The sequence below is a fragment of the Crocuta crocuta genome, unplaced genomic scaffold (genome assembly GCF_008692635.1).
Source record: "Crocuta crocuta isolate KB4526 unplaced genomic scaffold, BGI_CrCroc_1.0 scaffold222, whole genome shotgun sequence".
Classification (NCBI taxonomy): Eukaryota; Metazoa; Chordata; class Mammalia; order Carnivora; family Hyaenidae; genus Crocuta; species Crocuta crocuta.
Window position 1 is genome coordinate 1,262,409 of NW_027528806.1, and position 27,094 is coordinate 1,289,502.

Genomic DNA, 27,094 nt, shown 5'->3' on the forward strand with positions numbered 1-27,094 from the left:
TGCCCCACATATTCTCCCCATACTTGCTTTGACATCACTGACCTTGGAAGTCAATACCTGAAAACTTTTCCCTCCTTATCTCAGACCTTCCATGGATCAGCATTACATGTCAATGCAATGTCTGTCCAGCATATCAGTGATTCCCTGAGGAAGAAAGCAGCTTTGTGAGAAGGAATTTGTAATTTTTTTTTAAGTTTCTGTTTAGAGGCATCCTACTGAGATATGCACAAAAGATAGATCTGGTATGTCACTACAGGCAAGTCCCAGCCTCCAGGATGCAAAAAATGCTCCTGAATCTAATTAGATATGGGGTCAAAGTAAAGAACTTCCTTCCCCAAACTGACTGTGGGAGTTTTGTGTATTTATTTGAGTTAACTGGGTAAGTTGACAGGCCCAGTCAATCTACAAACTCAAGCTGTGATTTATACTTTGGTGGGAAGGAAGAGCAGCTTTAGAAACTCAAACATCTTCTATATATGATATGACCCTAGTCCTAGTTGGCCAGCCCCTTCTGAGGCAACACTGTACATCTGCAGTGATTTATGTAGACAGAATCTGCAGCTTGGACATCTTGGTGTGCTCTGCTCCTCCAGTCCCATGCAGTTCTTGAGAATTAAATGGCAGAGTCCGCACACCATGAAGTGGCCCCATGAAGACGGGTTTGTTACCTGTTCATTCAAGGTAATCAGGAGGAGGTACTTTTTTTTTTTAAATAGCTGCTTTAGAAACAGAGGAACTGGTGAGTTTTTTATTTTGTTTTTTAGTTTAAATTGAATAATTTTTTTTTAAAGAAAGAGGAAACAGCTGCAGGAGGAAACATTTTCCAAGAAGGTCATCCTAGGTCAAATGTCATTGAGGAGGTAACATGAAGAAGAAAACCTTGAACAGATCAGGAGAGGTCTGGATTTAATCCCAGCTCTAGCACAAGAACACAATGATTGGACAGGTCATTTAGAACCAGTGTTTCCTCCTAAGAAATTTAGCCTGTGAAGAACAATAATGGTAAAAATTTACATAGTGCTTATTTCTAGTCAGAGACTAAATTTTTTACATTTATTGTAACTCAGTCCTTTCATAGGGTTCTTAAAGCCTGTTGTCTTAGAATTCTAAAATGCTTCCCAGGATTCCTTCCCCCTTGTATATACCCGTATACCCTGTATGATCTGATCCCCACTCCACACTCACTTCAGTATGAATGAGACTTATAAATATGAAAGTTATACTTCATGATTATTTTATTTATAAGGTGAAATAATTTTTTAGATGTTACTGAGGTCCCTAATCGGTTGGCCTTGAGTTAATCAAAAGAGAGATTATTCTAGAAGGGTCTGAATCAGGTGAGCCCCTCAAAGGGACTGGGTCCATGCTGGGGGAAGAACTGTAAAGTGTAAAAGAGACTCTTCTCCTGGTCTTGATGTAGCAAACTCCTATGTTGGAGAGAAGACCGCATGACAGGAAGAGCAGGCAGCCTCCAAAAGCCAAGAATGGCCCTTTGATTTACAGTCAAAACAAAGTGGAAACCTTCATCATATATTCACATGGAAATGACTCAGAGAAGTTAGAAGCAGATCTTTTTCTAGTTAGGACCCCAGATAAGGGTATATCCGGTCAACACCATGATTTCAGCCTTGTAAGACTCTGAGCATGGTATATACATAGGCACTAAAATGTTCCTGACTTCTGACCTACAGAAACTATGAGATAATAGATTTCTGTTGTTTTAAGTCTCTATATTTGTGTCCACAGAAACTGCTGTTTATGACACTTTGTTCTGCAACAATAGAAAATTAATACATCTGTGCATTATTACTTCCATTTTGCAATAAGGGAACTGAGGTACAAGGTAGATCAAATTGCCTAAGGTTACAGTCAATAAGTGGTAGAACTTAGATTTGAACCTGGATTTCTGATTCCAAAGTATGTGTATTTAGCCACCGTGTTGCATTAAGCTCCACCACCTGCCTTCTCTTTGTTTCCCTCTCCCTGCTAGTTGCCATGGCTAGACTAGATATAGGACACTTCCCTCTGGCGCAGTTAGTTGGAAAGTCATTTTGAAAGTAGTAACTCTAGGCCCCTGGCCTCTAGCCAGTTCCCCACTCTGTAACAACTCCCTTTTTACATAGATGGGAAATCCTAGGCTTCATTCCCAGAGGGCCTTTTTTTTTTTTTTTAACACTTCTCTTTAAAAAAAAAATCTACAGTTTTGAATTATAGCCCTGTGGTTAAGGGAAAATGACATTTACTGGGGAAGTAACTTGTTATGGTCTTAGGTACTCTGCCAACTGCAATGAAAAGGGGGCTTTTAAATGTCATTTATACATTAAGAATGATTTAAAGAGACACTGAAGAATATATCCAGCTGGCATTGCCAAATCTGTAGGCATTATATCCATAAACATCTTGGGCTAAAGTTTAATTTGTTCTTTTATGAGTGAATAGAGTATATTTTGCCCCATGTATGAACTAAAATGTCTTAAAGTTACACTTCATTTAAAAGGATTCATGGAGACATGCTTGATCTACAAAGATATAAAGGAGTAGACAGAAACCTTCATTGTCTACAGAGTCTCTTTTGGGGGGAAAATAGTAAAATGAAAATGAGGCAATATTCTTTTAAGTATGAGAACTTAACCTGGATGAATTTTCTTAAACTTTTAGAATACCCAAACAGAACTTCCTCTAATTTAAGTAAAAGATGACTGATATTCAGGTAATGATAGCAGTCTAGATATCAGAAGGTAACCAAGTGAATAACCCAAATTACTCAGCAATAGTGTTGAGTCATGATGTGGCTGATTTGATCTAATCCTTGTAGAATGAGGGTTGGAGGAAGATCGTAAAATCTTGAGGATATAATGGTACCACTGCAATGAGTTTTAGCCTCTGCAAATTAATTTCACCTATGATCATGAATACATTAGTATTATATATCTCTGTAATTTCATATTTGTCATTCACTATTTTTGCTTACAAAAAACACCTGAGAATCCCTCTCCCATTAACCTTCAGTCATTCTAAGTGTTTTTAGCTCATTTATAGCCTTTTTACTTGTTTTGTAAACAATGGCAAAATACTGATACATTGTCTACTTACTGAGGTTAATGGATCACAGACACATTAAAGTGAAAAGGTTCTTTATAATGTAAAGTGACATAAGAATCTTGGGATCAGTGGGCTGTGTACATTGAGTTGCTTTCATACAGATGATGAATTTGGGCCAAATCATCTAATGCATTTTAGTTTTCTTTGGGACCAAGAGCATGCAGCACTTAATAAGATTTTCATCAGGAGTAAGTGTGCTGTGTAATTAATGGATTCAGTTACCATAGAATGATACTGTGGGCTTTCAGAAATAGAGTTAAAAGTGGTACAAAGGTGAAGCTATGACCAGCTGCTTAAGAAAGTTGCAGAGACATTTTTTAATGATGCTAAAAATTGGATTTTAAAAAAATCTAATTAAATTCAGTTGTATTTCTGTGGAACGGGGCCTGCATCTTAATAATGCTGCCCCAACTCCTGCCACCCATAACGTGGCAAGCCTTCTTGAAGGTGATATCACCTACTTAGGATTGTTGTGATGAATTTAGGAGATAATTAATGAAACTGTAGTGAAATTTAAAAAACAAACAAGAAGATTTTATAGCATGTCCATTGAATGAATAAATGTAGGCATAAAGCATTTTAGATACTTATATTGATGAGTAAGCATGGGATTTTCAGTAATGTGACTTTATTACTTTTTAAAATAGAAAAACATTGTTTAAGAAAAGTCTTACCATCACCATTTGGGGCCTTGAGACAGCCAAATCCTTTTAGATAGAAAGGAATTTACGTAGAGGAAATATTGGATAATTGAAGAACCTCCTGATAGAATAAATTGGGCTGTACCAAACTAGGTAAACTTCAGTCAAAATATGGGAAAGATAGATGAAGGGGGTTAAGAGGTACAAGCTTCCAGTTATAAACAAATCATGGGGATGAAAAGTACAGCATAGGGAATATAGTCAATAATATTGTAATAACTTTGTATGGTGACAAATGCAACCACACTTAGAATGCTGAGCATTCTGTGATGTATATAATTGTTGGATCACTATGTTGTATACCTCAAACTAATAGAACATTATATGCCGACCACATATTAATTAAATATTACTAAATATTATTAAGTTAAATTATAATACATATGTATGTTAATTCAATTATATATATATGCTATATTCAAATTGAATATATAATAGATAAAGCATAATTATGTACATTTATATATAATATATATAAATAAAAATCATTTCACAAAGGTGTTCCCTGGGTTAAAATATTTGGTTCAGGAGCTTAGTCAGAATGGTATCTACATGGATAATGGATAGTGTTTTGTTTTGTTTTGTTTTGTTTTAATTTTGATTCTAGTTAGCTAACATACAGTGCAATATTGGTTTCAGGAATAGAATTCAGTGATTCATCACTTACATACAACACCCGGTGCTCATCACAAGTGCCCTCTTCCATCTTCTATCCACCTCCCTCCATCAACCCGTAGTTTGTTCTCTATCATTAAGATAGACAATATTTTATTATGCAAATCAGTTAAAATCTAACTCAAACAGCAGAAAAACTGAGGGGAAAAAAAACCCTCTTTCTCTGAGAACTCTGCCTGCGGCCTACGGTTAAGTACCCTGCTTGATACTCTGGTCTACATAAAAACAAATTAGTTGCAAGGATACTGACTACGCCCCTCTTCTATTTCAGGAGCCATAACCTTGCCCTAATTGGCAAACTGGTCACAGAAGGCCAGTCATATTGTTTCTGAGTTCTTATAAAATTGAACAGTTTTAATTGTTTAAGTATCTTCATTGGATACTTTCCATATTTTTCTTCTTTAAATTTTCTTTTTTTTAATGTTTTTTGTTTAATTTCTGAGAGAGAGAGAGAGAGAGATAGCATGAGCAGGGGAGGGTTAGAGAGAAAGGGAAATACAGAATCTGAAGCAGGCTCCAGGCTCTGAGCTACCTGTCAGCACAGAGCCCGACGCCGGGCTCAAACGCAAGAAGTGTGAGATCATGACCTGAGCTGAAGTTAAATTTTCTTTTTAATGAAAGATTACATTTGTCAATCAGGTGTTCGGGCCCTTTAACCACAAATCACTGTTATCCTCATTGTTCTGTGGAAAATGGAAACAAATATTCGGAAATGGGGTGGATAAGCCTGAGCCTTGGTTTAAGTAGTGGAAGGAAATACAGTTAGTTTACGCATAGAGGAAATCATTCTTAACGAAACTGGATTGGTTCCCTTAAGAAATAAAAGCAAAATGCTCTGTGGGGAAGGTGACACTTAGTGACAGTTTGCTTAGCTTTCAGTACAGTGGTATGGTAGCTTGCTAGGTGAGAGTACTCAGAAGGGATCCTACCAGGGTAATGAGTGGCTCAGCACAGGGCATGCCCTGAACAAATAAGCAAGAAAATTTGACTTCCACAACTCTACCCTCACCTCCCACAGCCTCCTAATGCAGCCTTTTCCTCAATTCTACAGTTGCTTTTTGCCACTTTCTTTCCAAAGACTTCCAAAGTATTGAGTTCCAAATCTGTTTCTGTAGTGTGAAAAAAATATATTATTTCTCTTAAGTAGTAGAAATTAGGCTAAATTACTACCCCCAATTTGTCTCCTTTAATTTTGCATCCTTTACAGAGGAAATTTATACCACTCTATGATTGCATGCCCTAGTGTTTGTCAAACACAGCACCTACCAGTCTCCATCATTTTTCCCAAATTTTGTTTTTGTTATTTAAATAGGACTCTATCAAACTTAGCATTATACTGAAATGCAACAATATGATCTCTCGAGGTTGCATCTTTTTTGAAGAGGTGAAGATATACTTATGTAGTTAAAAGTGCAGATTACAAAGTATGGCTTCTATCCGAGTGAAAAGTATTCCAGAACAGCTATAAGACATCAGGAAATATAGAAGCTTCAGTCTAACCTGACGAAGAAATGCATCTCAAGTAGGGATCTTTTCTAATTGTTTAAATGTTTGTTTATTAATTTTTTAGAGAGAGACAGAGAGAGAATGCAAGCAGGGGAATGCAGAGAGAAAGAGATAGAGAATCCCAAGCAGGCTTCTCACTGTCTATGCAGAGCTGGATGTGCAGCTCAAATTCATAAATCATGACCTGAGCTGAAATCAAGAGTTGGACACTTAACCAACTGAGTCACCCAAGAGCCACCTTGACTGTTTTCTAATTTTTAAAAATGATTACAGTTAACTCTTCATTTACCATCTGGGGTGTATCTGACTAGTAATTAAAGGAAGAAGAACTTTGAATTTGTGGATCTGAAACTAGTTATTTTTACCTAGTATGCTGCTCCTGTCTATCTCCTCCAGATCAATTGCACCCCCTCTGCTAATCTACTCCTGGGAAGCTTTTGGTTACATCATCTGGGATCTGAGATATTTGCTCTAGCTTCTGATTTATTTTGGTCATTGGAAGGCATGGCAGGGGATGGGAGGGTGAGAAGAGAGAAAGATCAAGGTATTTCTTCTTTGACTTTACCTTTTTTTGCCATAGTTCTGCAAGTAAGTTCATTATCCTGTGAGACAGCCCCTCTTTCAAAGTGGCACCTCCCACCAGGCTTTGGCAAGATTGTTCTCTCTTTTTCAAGCTTTGGTTAGTTGTAGCTTCCTGCTTTTTAGCCCCTGTGTGCTTTACTACTCCTTCAGCCCCTTACCTCTGCCCTTCAATAAATCATTTTCAGTCAGACCCTCTAGATATGCCATCTGTTTCCTTTCAGGACTCGAACAGATACATTCAGGTTCTTGGACAAGTCAGATAGTGTCTTGACCTTTTATTTTCTTCTTCTATAAAATTATGTGATACCTATATTGCCTACCTGGAAGTGTTGCCAACAGGGCCAGTAATGCATGTGAATTTGTAAAGTGTCATAAAAATACAGTCTGTGACTATCAAATCATATGCTAATGTTGAATCTCCGATCAGTTTTCCTTAGGTACTTGATATTTTCTATAACCTCTCCCCATGGTAAACTGATACAAGCTTTGGGAATGCAATCTTGGGTTGACCAAAGAAAAACAGAAGCTTTCCAAAGCTAAATAGAATCCATACTTAGGTTTACCATGTTTCTGTTCCCTCCTCAGCAGTATGTAATTCAGAACTAGGAAGGATGCTGTTCCTGCCCAACATTCTTTACCCTTGAAAATGACTTTGTCAGACATTGTTTCCTCATAGCGCATCTTGTATATGTCTTGCCCCTCTGTGAGACTGTAAAGCTTCTTTATAATGTTCCTGAGGATAAGGATCGTACCTCATATACTTTTTATGACTCATAGTAACTCACATGCTGTTATGCATATATTTGATAAAGTAGACAGTTGGGAAATAAATGGCTGAGTGTTCAGTACACACTGGTTGATTGAGACTTCCAAAGCCTGATGGCAGGCATTTACTGCTTTTATATGACGAATGTGAACTTTCTGATTACTATGCCTGTCTCCTTGGATGGATGGAAAGTATTTAACAAATGAAGATTTTGTGGATATCTTTTGTGTTTTATGTGTGTATCTTATTGTGATTTGGCATATGCAGGACTTTAAAAGTCAAGAGGAGAAACTCCTCCTCCTTGTCCCCTTCTTACTAGGTTGGAGCATAGTAATATGATCATACAAAACAAAATAAAAGTTGATAATGAAAACAGCTAATGGTTTCTCATAAGCCATAAAGTCTTTTAAAGCCTTCATAAAGTCAATAAAAAAAAGTCATGCTACTCCTGAAATTTAACACACTCATATGTTATGCTCTTCTCAGGTAAATCCAAACCCATGTGTTCAAGAGAAGCATTTAAAGTTTTAAAATAAAAGGCCTGGGAATAGTGACTGATGGTTTATCCATTGAACCAGCTCTAGAAAGGGCATATGGACAATGGTACCAGAGGTATTTGGCTCACTGATCCTTCCTTTCTTTGTTTTCTTACTTATGAATACACACAATGCACTCCAGAGAACCCTTGCTACTTTTTGTTCCCACATTCTCATTCTTTCAAAAATAAAAAGAAAAATAACTTAGGTAATCAGAGACCTATTAAAGGCCCTTGGGAAGTCCAGACTGATCGTACTAATTTCTCTCACAGAGAAGCCATATAAAAACAAAATTAACAGCCTGGTTAAAGAGATGGTATAAAAATCCCTTAACTTGCTGAGGTCACCAGGGTGCTGGGGAAAGTAAAGAAATACCTAGACCCTAAAATATCTTTGGTGTAAAGAAGTGGCCAGATGCAAAAGATTGTAGGAATATGTGTGGGTATGCATTGCACAAAGATAGAAGAACATAAGAGAGATTATCATGGTAGATTAGCACCTGCCCAACAGTAACACTTTAGTGAAAAAGTGAAAAATAAAATAAATATTGGGAACACATTTGCAGAAGGGAACATGGGACTGCTGGGAAGGGAGAGAAAACATGTATGAACATGTTAAATTTTTAAATTTTAAATTATTTCATGCAGACAATAATGCCAGAGAAGTTTAGAAAGTGAAGTAATTAAAATGCAAGGAACATTCTTTGGAGAAGATGAGCCTGAAACTGGCCTCCAAAGGGTTGCATTGTAGAAAGCAGAATGATGGGGATGATGAAAGGCCACATTTTCCCAGGGGAAGATTTATACCTTAACGAAAACTGTTTAAATAGAATGTCTAGCAAAAAATGCTAGAGGTGATGAGGTGATGCTGGGAAGACTTCTCTCCTTTGTTCCCTTCCTGGTAAACACAGACCCCTGAGCACGGAGACTCACCCCTCAAGATGGTCAATGGTGATGATGGCATAGGAAGCAATCATTCAAAGTTTTCTTAATGGAGAGGGTGATGGGAGTGTCTTAGTCGGCTTGGGAAGCCATCACAGTACCACAGATGGGTGCCTTAAGCAAAAATTTATTTCCCACAGTTCTGGAGGTTGGGAAGTCCAAGATCAAAGTGTCAGCAAAGTAGGTTTCATTCTGAGGCCCCTTTTACTGGCCTGTAGGCTGCTGCATCACCTTTTGTAGTCATATGACCTCTTTTTCATGCAGCTTCAGAAGGAAAGTGAGCTTAGGTGTCTTCTTTTTCTTATAAGGACACTAATGATATCAGAGGCCTTATCACCATAACCTCATTTATTTTTTTTCCTGCATTATTTTTTACTAAGTATCTTTTATCAAAACATTTCACACTTTTTGGTAACATCTGCATCGTGTTTCACTGTATGAACATAACTTAATTCACTTAACCAGTCTACATTTAATAAACAATAAGGTCATTTCCAGTCTTTTGCCATTGGTATAAAGCTGCAGTGAACATTCTTGGTGGTATTTTTGAACATACATAAGAACATACATGTAGGATAAGTTCCTGGTGGTATGATTGGTGGAACCGAGGGATATGCATTTAATTTATTCTCATTTACATTTGTATTTTAAATAGAAAATGCATTTGTGTGGTTCAGAACTTAAAATAGCATAACAAAATAAATATTGGAAAATGTCTCCACCGCTTCCCCCATCATTTTACTTCCTTTATCATCTGTAAGTAAAGATTTTTACTAGTTTCTTGTGAATCCTTCCAGATTNCACCATAACCTCATTTAAAGCTAATTATCTCTCAAAGGCCCTACCTCCAAACACCATCACATTGGGGGTTAGGGCTTTACTATATGAACTGGGGGACAATATAAACATTCAGTCCACAAAAGGGAGTAAGTAAGTTCCTTGGGAGGGACCTCATTATTCTTTGAAGGGCATTGGGAAAAGGTGTCATGTGAGAGAAGGAAAAAGTAGACACAGAATGAGGTAAATAGTATAATCCTGAGTATTTGGCTATTTAAGAAACTAGCCCAGAAAAAAATAGGTGAGCAATTTTAACATATCTAAAAGTATAATTGATCAGCCATAGGAACTAACTAAGAAGACTGGCTAGTCAAACAAAAGAATCAGAATGTGCAAAAGGTAATTGGCTAGGGCAAAATAAAGGTGGGGTCTTATTTCTGCATCTAGAATTCAGATAGAATTAATTTCAGGGAAGCAGGAGAAAACAAAATCACTTCAGAATGTTTTGGTTCCCAGGGAAAGGCACTGTAGGGTTGCTTAGGGAAGTGTCCTGTTCATAAAGGGCCAGGAATTAATAACAAAGAGATAGCTGCAGAGTAAGTGCAGAATGATCCAAATTCAAAAAGGCATCGGCCTGGGGTACTGGAAGGAGGAGACTATTTTGTAATTACTGGCAATGGCAGAAATGGTAAAAGATTAGCCCTGTGGTATGGACTTAGGACAAGGCTGTTTTGTAGAGTAGATTAAGAATCTTGACCTAACCATCACCCATGCACCCATAATACATTACTCTTTTTGACTTAGGTTATTAGTTCAGTTTTCCAGAAGCTTAAAATCACTATTTCAACAGAAATGAAAGCTAAAACTAAACAAATAAAAACTAAAGGTTCTTAATTTGTAATAGTGAAGTATCTCTCCTGATCTTTGTTGTTTTCGTCTTGATCATGGTATCTCCCTTGCCAGGTAAGTGTTGTTATCTTCTTCTTTAACACCATCTGAGATCAGTAACTTGTTGAAAACCACATCCTTGATTTTATCTGTTTTTTTTTTTTTTAAGTGTATTTTGTTAAATGAGACACAGATACTGGGTTTCTTCAGTATTCTAAATGGCTTTTGGAGTCCAACTGGCAATGTTAGCAGATGACAAAATAGTAATAAACCTATACATTACTGAGAACATATAGATTCTTCTGGAAAATCAATGAGTTCTTTCACTTAAGGCTACTCCTAGATAAAAAAGGAAAGAAGACTACTATGTGGTCCTGTTGATTAGAATATAAACAAAGACATTAATTCTGAAGTCTAACTAGTCTTACCATCTCAAGTCTGTTTTCTCCAGGCTACAGCAAGGAACCCAATGTCTGAGTCTAAGACTAACTGGCACAGATAGCGATGGAAACAAAAGATAAACATGGTTTATTCATAGTTTTAGAGCTAACAAAGAGTCAAAACATCATCTGGTTTGAGATTTCCAGACCTGACAGCTCATCAAAATCACGTGGAGAGCTTTTGTTTTATTTTATTTTACTTGTCAAATTTTTATTTATATTATAGTTAGTTAATGTACAATGCAATATTGGTTTCAGGAGTAGAATTCAGTGCTTCATCACTTACATACAACGCCCATTACTCATCATAACAAGTGCCCTCCTAATACCCATTGCCCATCTAGCCCACCTCCCAAACTCCTCATTCCATCAATCCTCAGTTTGTTCTCTGTCTTTAAGAGTCTCTAATGGTTTGTTTCCTTCTCTCTTTTTTTCTTTTTTCCCCTTTCCATCTGTTTTATTTCTTAAATTCCACATCTGAATGAAATCATATGGTATTTTTCTTCTGTCTGACTTATTTTGCTTAGCATAATACACTGCAGCTCAATTCAGATCGTTGCAAATGGCAAGATTTCATTCTTTTTGATGGCTGAGTAATACTGTGTGTGGTATATATGTATCTGTGTGTGTGTATACACACACACACACCACATTTTCTTTATCCATTAATCAGTCGATGAACATTTGAGCTCTTTCCATAGTTTGGCTATTGTTGATAATGCTGCTGTAAACATTGGGGCACATGTACACCTTTGAATCTGCATTTTTGTATCCTTTGAGTAAATACTTGTTGGTGCAATTGCTGGATCATAGGGTAGATCAATTTTTAGCTTTTGAAGAACCTCCATACAGTTTTCCATAGTGGCTACACCAGTTTGCATTCCTACCAAAAGGGGAAGCGGGTTTCCCTTCTTTGTATCTTTGCCAATACCTGTTGTTTCTTGTGTTGTTAATTTTAGCCACTCTGACAGATGTGATGGCTTTGTATCTCATCATGGCTTTGATTTGTATTTCCCTGATGGTGAGTGATGTTGAGCATCTTTTCATGTGTCTGTTAGCCACCTAGATGTCTTCTTTGGAAAAATGTCTATTCACATCTTCTGCCCATATCTTCACTGGATTATTTGTGTTTTGAGTGTTGAGTTTCATAAGTTCTTTATAGATTTTGGATACCAACCTTCTATCAGATACGCCATTTGCAAATATCTTCTCCCACTCCTATAAGCTCTATTTTAGTTTTGTTGATTGTTTCTGTCACTGTACAGAAGTATTTTTATATTGATGAAGTCCCAATAATTCATGTTTGCTTTTGTTTGTCTTGTTTTGGGTGACGTTTCTAGTAAGAAGTTGCTCCAACCAAGATCAAACAGGTTGCTTCCTGTGTTCTCCTCTAGAATTTTGATGTTTCCTATCTCACGTTTAGATTTTTCATCCATTTTAATTTATATTTTGTGTATGTTTTAAAAAAGTGGTTCAATTTCATTCTTTTTCTGTATGTTGCTGTCCAGTTTTCCCAATGCCATTTGTGGAAGAGACTTTCTTTTTTCCATTGAATAGTCTTCTCTTTTTTATCAAATGTTAGTTGACCACATAGTTGTGGGTCTATTTCTGGATTTTTGATTCTTTTCCATTGACCTATGAGTCTGTTTTTTTGCCAGTAACATACTATCTTGATGACTACAGCTTTGGTATAGCTTGAGGTACAGAATCATGACTCTAGCTTTGCTTTTCTTTTTCATAATTGCTTTGGCTATTCAGGGTCTTTTGTGGTCCCATACAAATGTTAGGATTGCTTGTTCTAGCTCTGTGAAAAGTGCTGCTGGTAATTTGATAGGGATTGCACTCAATTTGTAGATTGCTTTAGGTAGTATAGACATTTAACAATGTTCTTCCAATCCATAAGTATGAAATGTTTTTCTATTTCTTTGTGTCATCTTCAATTTCCTTCGTAAGTTTTCTATAGTTTTCAGAGTACAGATCTTTTACCTCTTTGGTTAGGTTTATTCCTAGGTACCTTATGGGTTTTGGTGCAATTATAAATAGTATTGATTCCTTGATTTCCCTTTCTTCTGCTTCATTATTGGTGTATAGAAATGCAGCAGATTTCTGTATGTTGATTTTATATCCTGCAGCTTTGCTGAATTCATGCATCGGTTCTAGCAACTTTTAGGTGGAATGTTTTGGGTTTTCTGCATAGAGTATCATGCTGTCTGCCAATAGTGAAAGTTTGACTTCCTCCTTGCCAATTTGGATGCCTTTTATTTCTTTTTGTTGTCTGCTTGCTGAAGCTAAGAATTCCATTACTATGTTAAATAGTAATCATGAGAGTGGACATCCCTCTCTTGTTTCTGACTGTAGAAGAAAAGCTCTTAGGTTTTCCTTATTGAGGATGATATTAGCTGGGTCTTTTGTATGTGGCCTTTATGATGTTGAGGTATGTTTCATCTACTTTGTTGAGGGATTTTTATCAAGAATGCTTATTATATTTTGTCAACTGATTTTTCCAGTCTCTATTGAGAGGATCATATGGTCATTAGCCTTTCTTTTAATTGTGGTGTATAATGTTGATAGATTTGTGAATATTAAACTACCCATGCACCTGAGGAATAAATCCCACTTGATCATGGTGAATAATTCTTTTAATGCACTGTTGGATTCGATTTGCTAGTATTTTGTTGAGAATTTTGGCATCCATGGATCATGGGGGATATTGGCTTGTAATTCTCCTTTCTAGTGGGGTTTTTGACTGGTTTTGGAATTGAGGTAAGTCTGGCATCATAGAATGAGTCTGGAAATTTTCCTTCCATTTCTAGTTTTTGGAATAATTTGAGAAGAATATGTATTCACCTATCTTTAAATGTCTGGTAGAATTCTCCTGGGAAGCCATCTGGCCCTGAACTTTTGTCTGTTGGGAAATTTTTGATTGTTGATTCAATTTATTTGCTGATTATAGGTCTGTTCAAATTTTCTATTTCTTCCTATTTTAGTTTTGGTAGTTTGTACGTTTCTAGGAATTTGTCCATTTTTTTCCTGATTGCCCTGTTTGTTGGCATATAATTTTTCAGAGAATTCTCTAATAATTGTTTATATTTCTGTGGTGTTGGTTATGATCTCTCCTTTTTAATTTGTGATTTCATCTATTTGGGTCCTTTCTCTTTTCTTTTTGATATGTCTGACTAGAGGTTTATCAGTTTTATTAATTCTTTCAAGAACCAGCTTTTAATTTTGTTGATCTGTTCTGCTGACTTTTTGTTTTGTTTTGTTTCTATATCATTTATTTCTGCTTTAATCTTTATTATTTCCCTTCTTCTGTTGGCTTTAGGCTTTATTTACTGTTATTTTTTCTAGCTCCTTTAGATGTAAAGTAGATTGTGTGTTTGAGGCTTTTCTTGCTTCTTCATGTAGACTGTATTGCAATATACTTCCCTCTTAGGACTACCAGGAAAGCTTCCCAACGGGTTTGGACTGTCATGTTTTCATTTTCATTTGCTTCTATGTACTATTTAATTTATTCTTTAATTTCCTTGTCAACTCATTCATTCTTTAGGAGGATGTTCTTTAACTTCCATGTATTTGAGGGCTTTCCAAATTTTTTTCTCGTGGTTAATGTCAAGTTTCATTGCATTTGTTCTGAAAATATGCATGGAATGATCTCGATCTTTTTTCACTTGTTAAGGGCTGATTTGTGACCCAATGTGTGATCTGTTTTGGAGAATATTCCATGTGCACTTAAGAAAAATGTGTATTCTGCTGCTTTAGGATATAGTATTCTGAATATATCTTGTTAAGTCCATTTGGTCCAGTGTGTCATTCAAAGCCATCGTTTCCTTGTTGATTTTCTGGTTAGATTATCTGTCCATTGCTATAAGTGGGGTGTTAAAGTCCCCTACTATTGTGTATTATTATCAATGAGTTCCTTTATATTTTTTAATTGATTTATTCATTTGGGTTCTTTCAAGTTGGGAGCATAAATATTTACAATTGTTAGATCTTCTTAATGGATAGATCCCTTATTTGTGATATAATGCCCTTCTTCATCTCTTGTTACAGTCTTTGTTTTAAAATCCAGTTTGTCTGATGTAAGTATGGCTACTTCAGGTTTCTTTTGACATCCATTAACATCATAGATGGTTCCTCATCCCTTCGGTTTCAATCTGCAGGTTTCTTTAGGCCTAAATTGAGTCTCTTATAGGCAGGATGGTCTTGTTTTTTTTTTTTATCCATTCTGACACTCTATGTCTTTTGATTGGAGCATTAAGTATGTTTATATTTAGAGTGACTATTGAAAGATATGAATTTAGTATCTTGTGTTACCTGTACAGTTGGCGTTTCTGACAGTGTTCTCTGTTCCTTTCTAGTCTTTGTTGCTTTTGGTCCTTCTTGCCCCACTCAAAGAGTCCCCTTTAGTATTTCTTGCAGGACTGGTTTAGTGATCATGAACTCTTTTTAGTTTCTGTTTTGGAAACTCTTTTATCTCTCCTTCCATTCTGAATAATAGCCTTGCTGGATAAAGTATTCTTGGCTGTGTATTTTTCCCATGCAGCACGTTGAATACATCATGCCATTCTCTTCTGGCCTGCCGAGTTTCTGTGGACAGATCTGCTGTGAACCTGATCTGTCTTACTTGTAGGTTAGTTCCATTGCTGCTTTCAGGATTCTTTCCTCATCTTCTATCACTGATTCGTTCCTCTGTTTAGTTCATCCTCATTGTTATGGCATCCATTCAAGTTTGCATCTCAGTATAGTATTTGTAATTTCAGCCTGACTAGATTTTAGTTCTTTTATCTCTGCAGGAAGGGGTTCTCTAGTGTCTTCTATGCTTTTATCAAGCCCCACCTGTATTTTTGTAATTGTTGTTTTAAATTCTAATTTAGACATCTTACTTATATCTGTACTGATTAAATCCCTAGCTATTACTTCTACCTCTTGTTCTTTTGTTTAGGGTGAATTCCTCTGTTTTATAATCATTTTTCCCAGAAAAAAAAAGAGCTAAATCCTAGGTGTGTTTTGATCTGCCTGTTAAAAGAAAGATCCAAAAAAAATAACAGCAAAATATATATATTAAAATTTTTAAATTATAAACATAAAAAGCAACTTAGATCCTATTTCCTATAGAACTGAAGCTTTGCAGCACTATGATCAGTAGACTTGGTGTGTGTGAGATGTTAGTGCTCGTCTTCCGAGCGAAGGACCTGTTGCACTGCTTCTCAGGCCCACTTGCCCTGGTAGAGATGCACCTGCAGTGTGCCAGCAGGGTGGGGCTTGTTATATGCAGCTCCAGTCGCCACTTGGTGGTGCTGTTTAACTCACTGAGATAGGACAGTGTTGATGGTGGGTAGAGCTGGGGGTTAATGGTTTCACCCTGCTCTCTCCTCTGTGGAGTGGAGAGTTCCTACCCACTACTCTTCAGGAAGCCCTCATAGAGGAGCAAGCAATCACCCCTCTTGTGTCCCCAGCTTCTGTCAGACCCCTGCCTTCACTTTGCCTGTGTCTGAGGTATTCTTTCTCAGGTGCGGGGATGAGTTTCTAAACTCCAAATTTTAAGGTCTCAGTGCACCTCCTGTGCTGATCCTTTGGAGGTGGGTCTTGGTGAGCTTTTCCCAACCAGTCCCAGGAAAGTGATGACATGACCCTGCAGTGGTTTGGAGTTTATGGCAAAGTGGAGCAGGAAGCTAGTATCAAGAATCGCTGCCCACAGTCTGTGACCTGCTCCTGTGCCTGGGAACAGTGCAGCATGTTTGTGCCACTCATTTTTCTGTCCCCAACGAAGCCTTGCTGCCACTCCCAAATGTACTCGGAGCAGGAGAACCATTCCTCCCTGCGTGACCACACTGCCTGCTCCAGGTCTCCACTCTCCTTCCCACAGGAGCACCTCTAAGTCAGGCACAATACCAACAGTGGCAGACTTCTAAAACTTCATGGCACAAAAACAGACACATAGACCAATGGAACAGAATTGAGAACTCAGAAGTGGACCCAAAAGTATACAGCCAACTGATCTTTGACAAAGCAGGAAAGAATATCCAATGGAAAAAAGACAGCCTTTTTAACAGATGGTGTTGGGAGAATTGGACAGCAACATGCAGAAGAATGAAACTAGATCATTTTCTCACACCATGCACAAAAATAAACTCCAAATGGATAAAGGACCTNTAAAACTTCAGAGTTTGCTCTCTTCTGCTTATAATACCTTGCAATAGTCTCTGTAAGCAGGGATCCCTCCCCTCTGCAGCATCTGCAGTACCCAGTTCTTATCTCTCCCAGATCAATGCTCCACAATTCCTACCTGCCACGATTCTACTCGTAGACTTGAAGTTTTGTTCTTTCAGTCATAAGATTGATATCTTGGGTGTTGAGAAAAATTTGATATTTATCTAGCTGTGTTTGAGGGATAAGAGATGACTAGGGTTCCCCTACTCTTCCACCATCTTAACTCTTCCTCATGGAAAGCTTTTAAATACAGATATCTGGTCCTCACCCTGTGATATGTTCTGGGAGAAGGATCTAGGCTATTAGATTTATTAAAGACTCTAGGTAATTGTGATGCCTAGCCAGGTTTGGAAACCACTGATCTGGTGAAGCCTCCTTGACTTCCAGATGCACATAAACCTAGGTGAAGTGACACTGAGCCTGAGGTTGGCAGGGCTAGCACCAAAACCCTATGCTTCTGAAGTACACTCTTCAGTGCATCTGTGTTAAATCACACAAACACAGATAGTCTTTTCAGCTGCCTATTTGACTGATATTTTAAATGATCTTTCATATTTATAGGAGGTCATAGACTAGTGAAGGAAAAGATATCTAATTGAAACCAAAGATTTAAAAGACTGCTATGAGAATCTGGCGAAATGATATTTTAATGTTTCATAGACTGTGAAATGGTAAATCAATATACATGTAATAAGGTACATGAAGGAGGGTAAAGTTCTCACATAAAAAAATTCAAGTAAGAGGAAAAATATTACCGTTGAAATGAACTTAATGGTAAATTGAAATTTCTCCAACCTTTTTCCATCTCAGAGAGTCACAGTGTACAGTTGTGCAGGATGATCTATAGGTGCTTTTTTATCTGTAGTTTGTGTTATTCTCTAATGCTTGTGGATCAAACATTGAAACTTTCAAGCTCTTCTAATCATTTGCTGCTTAAGTACTCTGAATCCCAATTGTATCATTTGCTAAAATTGGCGATTAAAAAATATTACAAAAATTTGTCCTGGCTTTAATATTTTATAATTTTTTTTCTCTCTGCTGACTTTGTAAATCTCTTTACCATCTTGATTTCTCTTGTTTTCTGATTATGCTTTGCGACTTTCCCCATTTTCATCTCATTTCCTATTTTGTTTTTTAATTCAGTAAATATTAAGTATCTTTTTATCTATGTTATTCTGCTAATAACTTGGGATATAAAAATGAAGAGTACAATGTTTTTGATAAAGAATTCATACAGTAGGTAGGAAGAAAGCCACATAATAAGCACAACATTGATTGGTTGATAAAGGCTAATGTAGTGACATAAGGTGTCATATAAGCATATGAGAGAAAGGTTAATTGTTCCATGGGGATAGAAGATACATGGGGATGTAGTTAAAATTTATGGAGGTTAGGAGAGTTGAGTTGCATGTATAGAATGAGTAAGAGATATTGGGAAAGCATTCCAGGTGACATATGGATAAAAGTGTGGAAATGCCTAGTGTGTTCAGGGAATAACCACTAAATCTAGAGTGGGAATTACAGTTTGGTATAGAGGGTGGGGTACTTGGATTAGAAAAAGAAAATTAGAAGGAAGCCTCTGATAGGGTGAGAGAAGCATGGTAAGATGTGGATTTTAGAAAGATTGTTGTGACAGCAATGTGGTTGTGTTAAAGGGGGCTAAAATGAAGAGGGAAGCCAATCTGGAGGGATTGTAAATAATTCTGGCCATAGATGAAGACAATCAGAAGACAGTGACATTACAGTTAGAAAGAAAGGGGGATATAAGAGAGGTGATATGAGAGATTTTAACAAGTTTCTACCTGAAATGAAATTAGCATATCCATTAACAACAAAGAAGCAAAGCTGCCTGTAGTTTTAGGATTTTTTCCCTTTCTCTTTCTTTTTGCCTCCCTTCCTCCTTTGGTTTTAATTTATTTCAAGCCTTTCCTTTTTGTGGAGGGATAATATTAATGCAAGTTTCTAAAGGATCATTCACTATGCAGGGCCCTAGACCATCTGCTTTCTGTTTCTATCTTATTTTTTCTCCTCTCCGGCATACTGATTCCATTGCTCTTGCTTAAATGTCCTGAACATATAAGGGACTCTACATTTGCTATTTCTTCTAATTCAAATGCCCTTCCATCATATATTTACATGGCTCAGCTTTCACTTCATACAAGCTGACAATAAAAGGGCAAATCCCCTCCCATTGCTAGAATATGAAGTACTATCCATTTTCTTTCTTCTTTAGTTACTTAATGTCATGTTGGGGTTTGAGTGTCCCTCCAGAGGAAGAGCTTGTTCTCTACTCGAATGGATTCCCAGGGGCTTTTTTCAAAAGGAGCAAAAGGGGCCTGAGGCGGGGGTATCTGAACATTAAGGTAACAGCAGATACTTTCTTTACCTTTGTACATAGTATTTTTATACTTTATCCTCACCACCTCAGGCTTTTACATGGAATCCACCAAATGGAGAGGGTTTTCTGTTCCTTCCTAGAGTGGTAAGGGTTGGAGAAAGTATGTTTTTAAGGAAATGTAAATTTAATAGCAAGTTCCTCTTTAACAATAACAACAACAACAACTAAAAACCTCTACAAACCTTCCCTGGTTGTTAGATATGCTCCTTCTGTCCCCTGATCTGCTATATTTTACTTTCTTCCTGACCTCTTACGTGTATACGTGAGTTGTTTATTGTATGTTTCCATGTATTATGGAAAGATTTTTATGTCCAACTCCTAGAATACTATGTGGTTCATAGTAAGAATTCAGTAAATATTTTGTAAAGAATACCTGTGTAAGATGGATTTAACTGAGAGCCTGGTTAGAGTATTTATTTGTAATCATGAATCCTTATAGGAAGACAATGTTAGGATTACTTCCTGGAATTCCAGGTCTAAGAGAATAGGTTTTGCTTTCTTGGCCACTTACAGTTTTCTTGTTGTTGTTCTTGCTTTTTTCATTCTTTAAATGTACCTGTATCAGAAAGATAACATGTATCAATGAGCAACAAGTCTGGGGTCTTACTGAGTATAACTCATGAAATATTTATTAATTGATTGGTTGATAATTTTGCTTAAACCTCAAGGTATGAATGTGTGTGTGTGTGCGCGCGCGCGCGTGCACGCATGCATGTGTGTGTTTATTTATGAATTTGTTGCTAAATGGGAAGAAGGAAATAGTGTACTGGGAAGAGCTATTTCCAAAGAAACAGCTGTGTCTGGTTCTTCAAGAATTTATTGACATATTTGATGAAAAGGGCTTATAAAAAGCACTTGCAACTTCTTGGTTCAACGAGGATTTTTGAGCAATATGCGAGACCCTGTGGGGAGCAGGGTACTGAATCCCTTATATTAGAGGATTTACGGTCTAGTCACACATGCAGACTGTATGGTCACCCTGGGCTGTACCACAAGGCAGAGGGTATTAAGTGTTACCACAGGAAAATGAAACAGGAAACTGGAGAACGAGGCACAAACTAATAGAGGTGACTATGTGATTATGAGACTTATTAGCGAAGGGATGCCAATAGAGAAGTGATAAGAACGTTTTAGGTTAGGGAAGGCTTCAGAGGGAAGGGGAGGGGAAGAAGAAAATGTGGCACCCATTCCAAACGGGAGAATTACGGTTTCCTGTGTGCTCTACTTCCTGTCAGTCAGACAGAAGCATCTTTCTTCAAGCCTCCCCCTTGTCAAATGAGGAATAACCCTAGAGGATATGCAAATGGCTCCTTAAGTTCTCTAACCTCTTCCAAGGTTTCTTGTAGTTGATTATAGAAGAGGTCGTAGGCTAGGTTATTTGCTGTCTACTATGGAAGTAAACTAAGAACCTATGCAGCTATATAATGGTATAAGGAGTTGTTTGGGGACTTTTGACATTGTCCAGCAGTTCCTAGTAAGGAATTCATGTGGGCCCGAGTCCCTTTGAAGCCAGGAAAGCCCTAGGAAGGACCTGGATTTGTTTGCCAGTTTACCACTCCCCCAGGCCTCAGTGTGAGAAAGGTTATCATTCCCTGGCTTTCAAGGTTTTCTCTGAGAAAGATCTTTTTCTTTGTTCTATTTATGCATCAGGCCCTAACAAAAGCACTCAGTACCCCAGTTATGGAACAGTGACACTCCAGCCACAGCACATAGGTAGCTGAGTGAGTCAGGCTGGCATGGACTCACTTATGGCCTAATTATAGAAAATAAAAAAGATTGCTTTAGATTTATGAAAACTGGAAGGTTGTGTTGCTGCACATGAACAGAAAAATCCTTGCTTCCAGTAACGTGTGTTCTCAGTTTAACATGAAGACAGAAAGTGAGCTTCACTATAGACTTGCCTTTCTAAGGGAAATAATGCTTTCTTTCTTTAGCCTCTTGCTTCAATGAATTAAAGCAATGAGTGGGCAATGAGGGTATGAAAAAGAGGGTGGACACAGTGGTGCTGTCACTGAATTAGCTTCTGTCTACAGGGAAGGCTGTTGCTTTCAGTGTATTCCTCAAAGGGAAAATAATTGTGAACTCAATCAAGTTTAAATATTACCTTGTAGTAGAATTAGTAATAAGGAAATGGACTTGAGTCACAGCACTGAGGGCTTGGGCAAGACCCCGTGTTTAGGAATGATCTGATACATTGTGTCCTGAGTTCATCTGTGTATTTGCAAACAGAAAAGAAGTGGTTGGAGAGAATGCTGATCCTAATAGTAGCATAAAGAGGAAAGTGCATGAATAATGCAGTATGCGTGTGTATGGTGGAGGCAGGCATATCCACATGTATAGGTCTGTTTAACAGACCAGTTAGAGTATAGGTGCTAACAGCAAACTTCTTGAGCTCAAAAATTTTCACTTCTTAGCCATAGGCCTTAGGCAAATTACTTAGCTTCTTTAAGCTTCTCTTAGGCTCTCTGAGTTTGTTATTCTCCCATCTGTAAAGTTGGGATAATAACAGTACAAATCTCATGAGGGTTTTTGAGTATTAAGATAATTCATATACTCAGCCTCTAATAAAGGCTCAATAAATGGGAATCATTATGATGAGTAAATGTAACTACTGCAGCTGACATTACTAGTTACTAAGTAAGGGTGTCAGTATAGTGAATGGATTTGGTGAGCAGAGCAGTGAAGGTACTTATTTTCCTTTACTTTCTTTCCCGTAACTAATAGCACCATTAATGATAATACAGTTCCCAATAATTTTGAACCTACTATATGTTGGACAGAATTCTAGAATTTCTTTTAATAAAACTTTTTATTTTAGAACAGTCTTGACTTCATAGAAAAGTTGCAAAGAATGTATGGAGCTCTCATATACCTCTCCCCCCCCCACCACCCATATATCCTTATTATTAACAAATTTCATTAATACAGTGCATTTGTCACAATTAACGAACACTGTATTGACACAATTGTTGTTGAATAAAGTCCATATTTTACTCAAGCTTTCCCTTTTTTTAACCTAATGTCCTTTTTTTTGTTCCAGGATCCCACCCAGGATACTGCCTTACATATCACCACCATCATGTCTCCATAGCCCTCTTCTCGACTCTGGCAGTGTCTCAGACCTTTCCTGCTTTTGATTAACTTGACAGTTTTGAGGAGTACTGATCAGGTATTTTCTAGAATGTTTTTCTGTTTGTGTTTGCCTGACATTTTCTCATGATTAGACTGGGGTTACGGGTTTTGGGAAGATGACCACAGAAGTAAAGTGTCATTCTCATCATATATCAAGAGTACGTAGTACATATATCAAGCACGACTTACACTGTTGATGTTACTTTGATTTCCTGGTAGTGTTTGCCAGGTTTCTCCATCTTGTTACTCATTCCCCTTCCCCTTATTCCATTCTGTATTCTTTTTTTTTTTTTTTTTTAATTCTTAATGTTTATTTTTGAGAGAGAGAGACAGAGCATGAGAAGACGAGGGGCAGAGAGAGAAAGAGAGACAGAGAGACAGAGAGACAGAATCTGAAGCAGGCTCCAGGCTCTGAGATGTCAGCACAGAGCCCAATGTGGGGCTCAAACCCACAAACCACGAGATCATGACCTGAACCCAAGTCAGATGCTTAGCTGACTGAGCCACCAGGTGCCCCCCATTTTGTATTCTTTTAAAGAAAGTTACTATGTATAGTTTATGCTTAAGGAATAGGGGATTAAACTCTACATCTTTGAGGACTGATTATCTACATAAATTATTTGGAAATCTGTACAGGAGATTTGTCTATTCTCTCCCTCCCCCATTTACTTATGTATTCATTTTTTAATTTATATTAATATGGGTAGTATGGGCATTTTAATGATATTAATTCTTCTAGTCCATGAGCACAAAATATCTTTGTTTACTTGTGTCTTCTTTTATTTCTTTCATCACTGTTTTATAGTTTTCTGTGTAAAAGTCTTTCACCTCCTTGGTTAAATTTATTCCAAGTATTTTATCTTTATGATGCTGTTGTAAAAGAAATTGTCTTAATTTCTCTTTCTGATTGTTCATTGTTAGTGTTTGGAAATACAACTGTTTGTTCTATATTGATTTTATATCTTGCAACTTTACTAAGTCTATTTATTAATCCTAACAGCTCTTTGGTGGAGTCTTTAAGGTTTCCTTGTATAGTATCATGTCATCTGCAAATACAGACAATTTTACTTCTTCCTTTATGATTTAGATACCTTTATTTCTTTTTCTTGCATAATCATCCTGGCTAGGACTTCAGTAGTATGTAGAATAAAAGTGACAGAAGTGGGAATCCTTTTCTTGTTCCTGATCATAGAAGAAATGCTTTCAGCTTTTCATCATTGAAAGAGATATAAATTATAGGTTTGTCATATATGGCTTTAGGATACTCTCTTTAAGTGCCAGTGTTCTCTAATGCTCCATCTTCAGGTCTTCTTTACTTTCTCTACATACTCCAGGGCGGTTTTATAATATCAGCAACTGTCTAATTCTTCTGGCTTTGATTTCTATTCCAAGTGTCAGATTCTATTTATAGCTATAAGAGACATCTTCAAATCAAATTCAGTATCTTTAAAATTGAATTCATTGTCCAAATTCTCTTCCCAATATCTTCCTATATTTCTTATCTCACTTATGAGTTTTTCCCATGTAGTTTCCCATATTTAAAACATTAAATTCAGTATATGTCCAATTCTTCTCATTACCATTACCTGTTCCCAATATCTATTGTTTATAAAATCCTATAGAATTTATACTTGGAAGATTTCTCAATCCAGCCCTATTCACTGTCCCCATATGGGTGTTTATTATAAGTCCCAGTCTCACTGGGTATCCTAGATAAATGCTGTAGGCTTCTAAATAGAATTCCTGGGTACAGAGTCTTCTGCCTTTAGTATATTCTACATACTGATGGCATAGTGATTTTACCATATCAGAACTCTACATCTAGCCTACATTCCTAGAACTGTTAAATGTCTTAATCTGATACATGATGGCATGGTATGAAAGTTACTTCCAACTCTGGATCCCATTTGACCTCTACAGGTTTTTCCAATGCCATTTCTCCCTTTCACCACATCTTAAAATTAAAGCTACATATAACTTATTACTACTAGTGAACATATGTTCTTTTGTTATTTTGAGATATTTGGACATATCTGGAAGAATTTCTGCCTAAGAAATATTCACCTTCCTCTGCTTCAGAAGATTTTCTTTTATTTTTTTGTCACCTCACATACATACCAACTAGTGTTTACTGAGAGCCTACAGTATGCAAAGAACTCTGGCAGCTAATGTAATTTAATCTTTGTGCTATCAGCAAATTTCTCTATTCTAAGCATTTTGCTATTTTTACTTTCTCTAAAAATATAAACATTTCTAGGAAAATAGAATATTAAGTATTTTTATACATTAGTGAGATTTAATTCATCAAATTGTTTTATCCAATAACAGGAAGGTCATGTGGGAAGAAGAAATAGTGACGAGAAGGAAGAGGGGATCAAAGAAAAAGGAAATCAGAATTGATAGAGTAAATAGCCTGTTAAAATTTTTTCTAACCTTGAAAGAAATACCATTCTATAAGTAGGTCTACCCTTAGCTGGATGATAGCAAGAGAAGAAATTGTCAAGGCACAAATAAGGCTGAGCATCCCTAAGCTGGATCTGATTGTTCTCAGGGATGTATGGTATGCCAAAAGTAACAAAAGTCTAGAGTTTTAAGGGAAAAAAGAGCAAAATTTATAAAGTTTGAAACTTACAATTCTTTAAATATGGTTTTGTGGTCAAGATTCCTCTGTGTATAGGGAGCCCTTTAGATAAATGTCAGGGTTAGGGTGAAGAATCAGACAATATGGAGGGTCCCAGGTATCTCTGGAGAGAGTATGCAATTTCAGGTGTGCTGTGTAGGAAACAGGAAGATGTGGAAGGCAGGCTATGTTTGATTGGAATGGACCATAGGGATAATGTAATTCAGCCCCTTCATTTTGCATATGGAGAAACTGAGACCTTAGAATATTATATTTCTTGAGCAGATCTCAGCCTTCCTGCTACAAGTGAGATAGGGAACTCCTTCAATCTGTTCTGTTTTTCTGCAGATAAAATTAATACCAGGATATTGCATAGAAAATGATAACAATAGCTTACATTTGTATGGAGCTTTGTTTATAAAATTCTGGGCACACTATTATCACAGAGTGCATACTGTTTCTGCTTTTGAGACACTTACTAATGTGTGACCATATAATTTATTATCCAAACCAGGACACTTATGGGAATGAAAGGGGAAGCTATAAATAATTATGTAGGAACAACAGGCATAAACTGGGAGGGTTCCAAGAACCTTGGATATGTGGTCACCTGATTATTAATTCATCTAATTGCAGAATCACCAAGGCCAAACTATAAGTTAGGTTAAAATGTGAAACAGTTTGTGAGTTATAATGGGTCAAAAGATGAAAGTCTTGAAGACGGCAGCACTAGCGTTGTGGTTATACAGGAGGACCAAGGATTAATTGCCCCTGAAATCAATGGGACCAAAGATTTATGGTTCTCCAAATGAAATGGATAATACAGAGACACAGAACCTGTAAAAGCAAATCTCAGCTCAGCCAGAGAAGAGAAAGATAAGAAGTTGAACTGTGTACGTTAACTTAATACTTATTATTATTAAAGACAATACATAAGTATAAACAAAAACCACACCTATCCCTTTTCAGAATATGTTTCTTAAAACACTTTAACCAAGCTGAAGGTAATGTACATGCACTTACACATACACCCTCAAAATCTCAAATGAGATAACTGAATCATAAGTATATAAAATACTGTACCATAATGGGGTTAAATGAATACAGAATACACTCCAAGTTAAGGGTTCTGCATTTCTTAAGTTTTCTAAACATGATGTGTCTTACTCTGAGGTTAACTGGAAAGTCAGGAAATCACAGCAGATCATATTTATTTTGTGCATAACATTACATTTACGTTTCCTTGGTTCTCACCTCTTTTGGCTTAATACTCAGTTCACATTATTCATTGAGGAGAAATGGAATCTTGTACTAGTTGCTTGTAGTTCTATTCTACTGTGAGGACAAATGGTCAAAAAATGTGTGTGTTTAAAAATGAACAGTTTTATATATATTGTCATTAATAGTATCTTATATATGTGTAACATTTTATAATACAAATGCTTTCATGTCCATTAGCTTATTCAAATGGCACACAGAAATCCTTGGAGAGAGGTGATATTATCCCCCTTTTAAGGAGAAAGAATCTTAGGCTGAGAGCTACTGACCTGGTTGGAACCAGGATGTATCTCTTATCTTATATGTTTGCAGTAGGATTTCCAGAAAAGTCTATGGCTGGCTCATGGTTCCAGTTTCTCCCAGAAAGCTCCAGCTCCTAGGCTTTGTTAAAACTTCTTCCTCTCTTTGCCTTCCAATCCTATGAAGTGATAAAGGCTTCCTGTTCTTCTTAATCTCTGGATTGTTTCATGGTCCCCTCTTTAACCTTTTAGCACTTCCAACGTATTTGAAAATAGAGTCCCAGAGTTTGATTTCTATGCCTA

General features: G+C 36.9%; 1 long non-coding RNA gene across 1 annotated transcript in view; it reads left to right on the top strand.

The window, feature by feature from the left end:
* LOC144224701 (uncharacterized) overlaps positions 1–27,094 on the top strand; it is a 138,223-nt gene that overhangs the window by 55,848 nt on the left and 55,281 nt on the right. Inside the window, exon 2 of the long non-coding RNA XR_013333118.1 lies at positions 22,563–22,691. This is a non-coding gene — a long non-coding RNA (uncharacterized LOC144224701). The remainder of the gene's footprint in view (positions 1–22,562; positions 22,692–27,094) is intronic.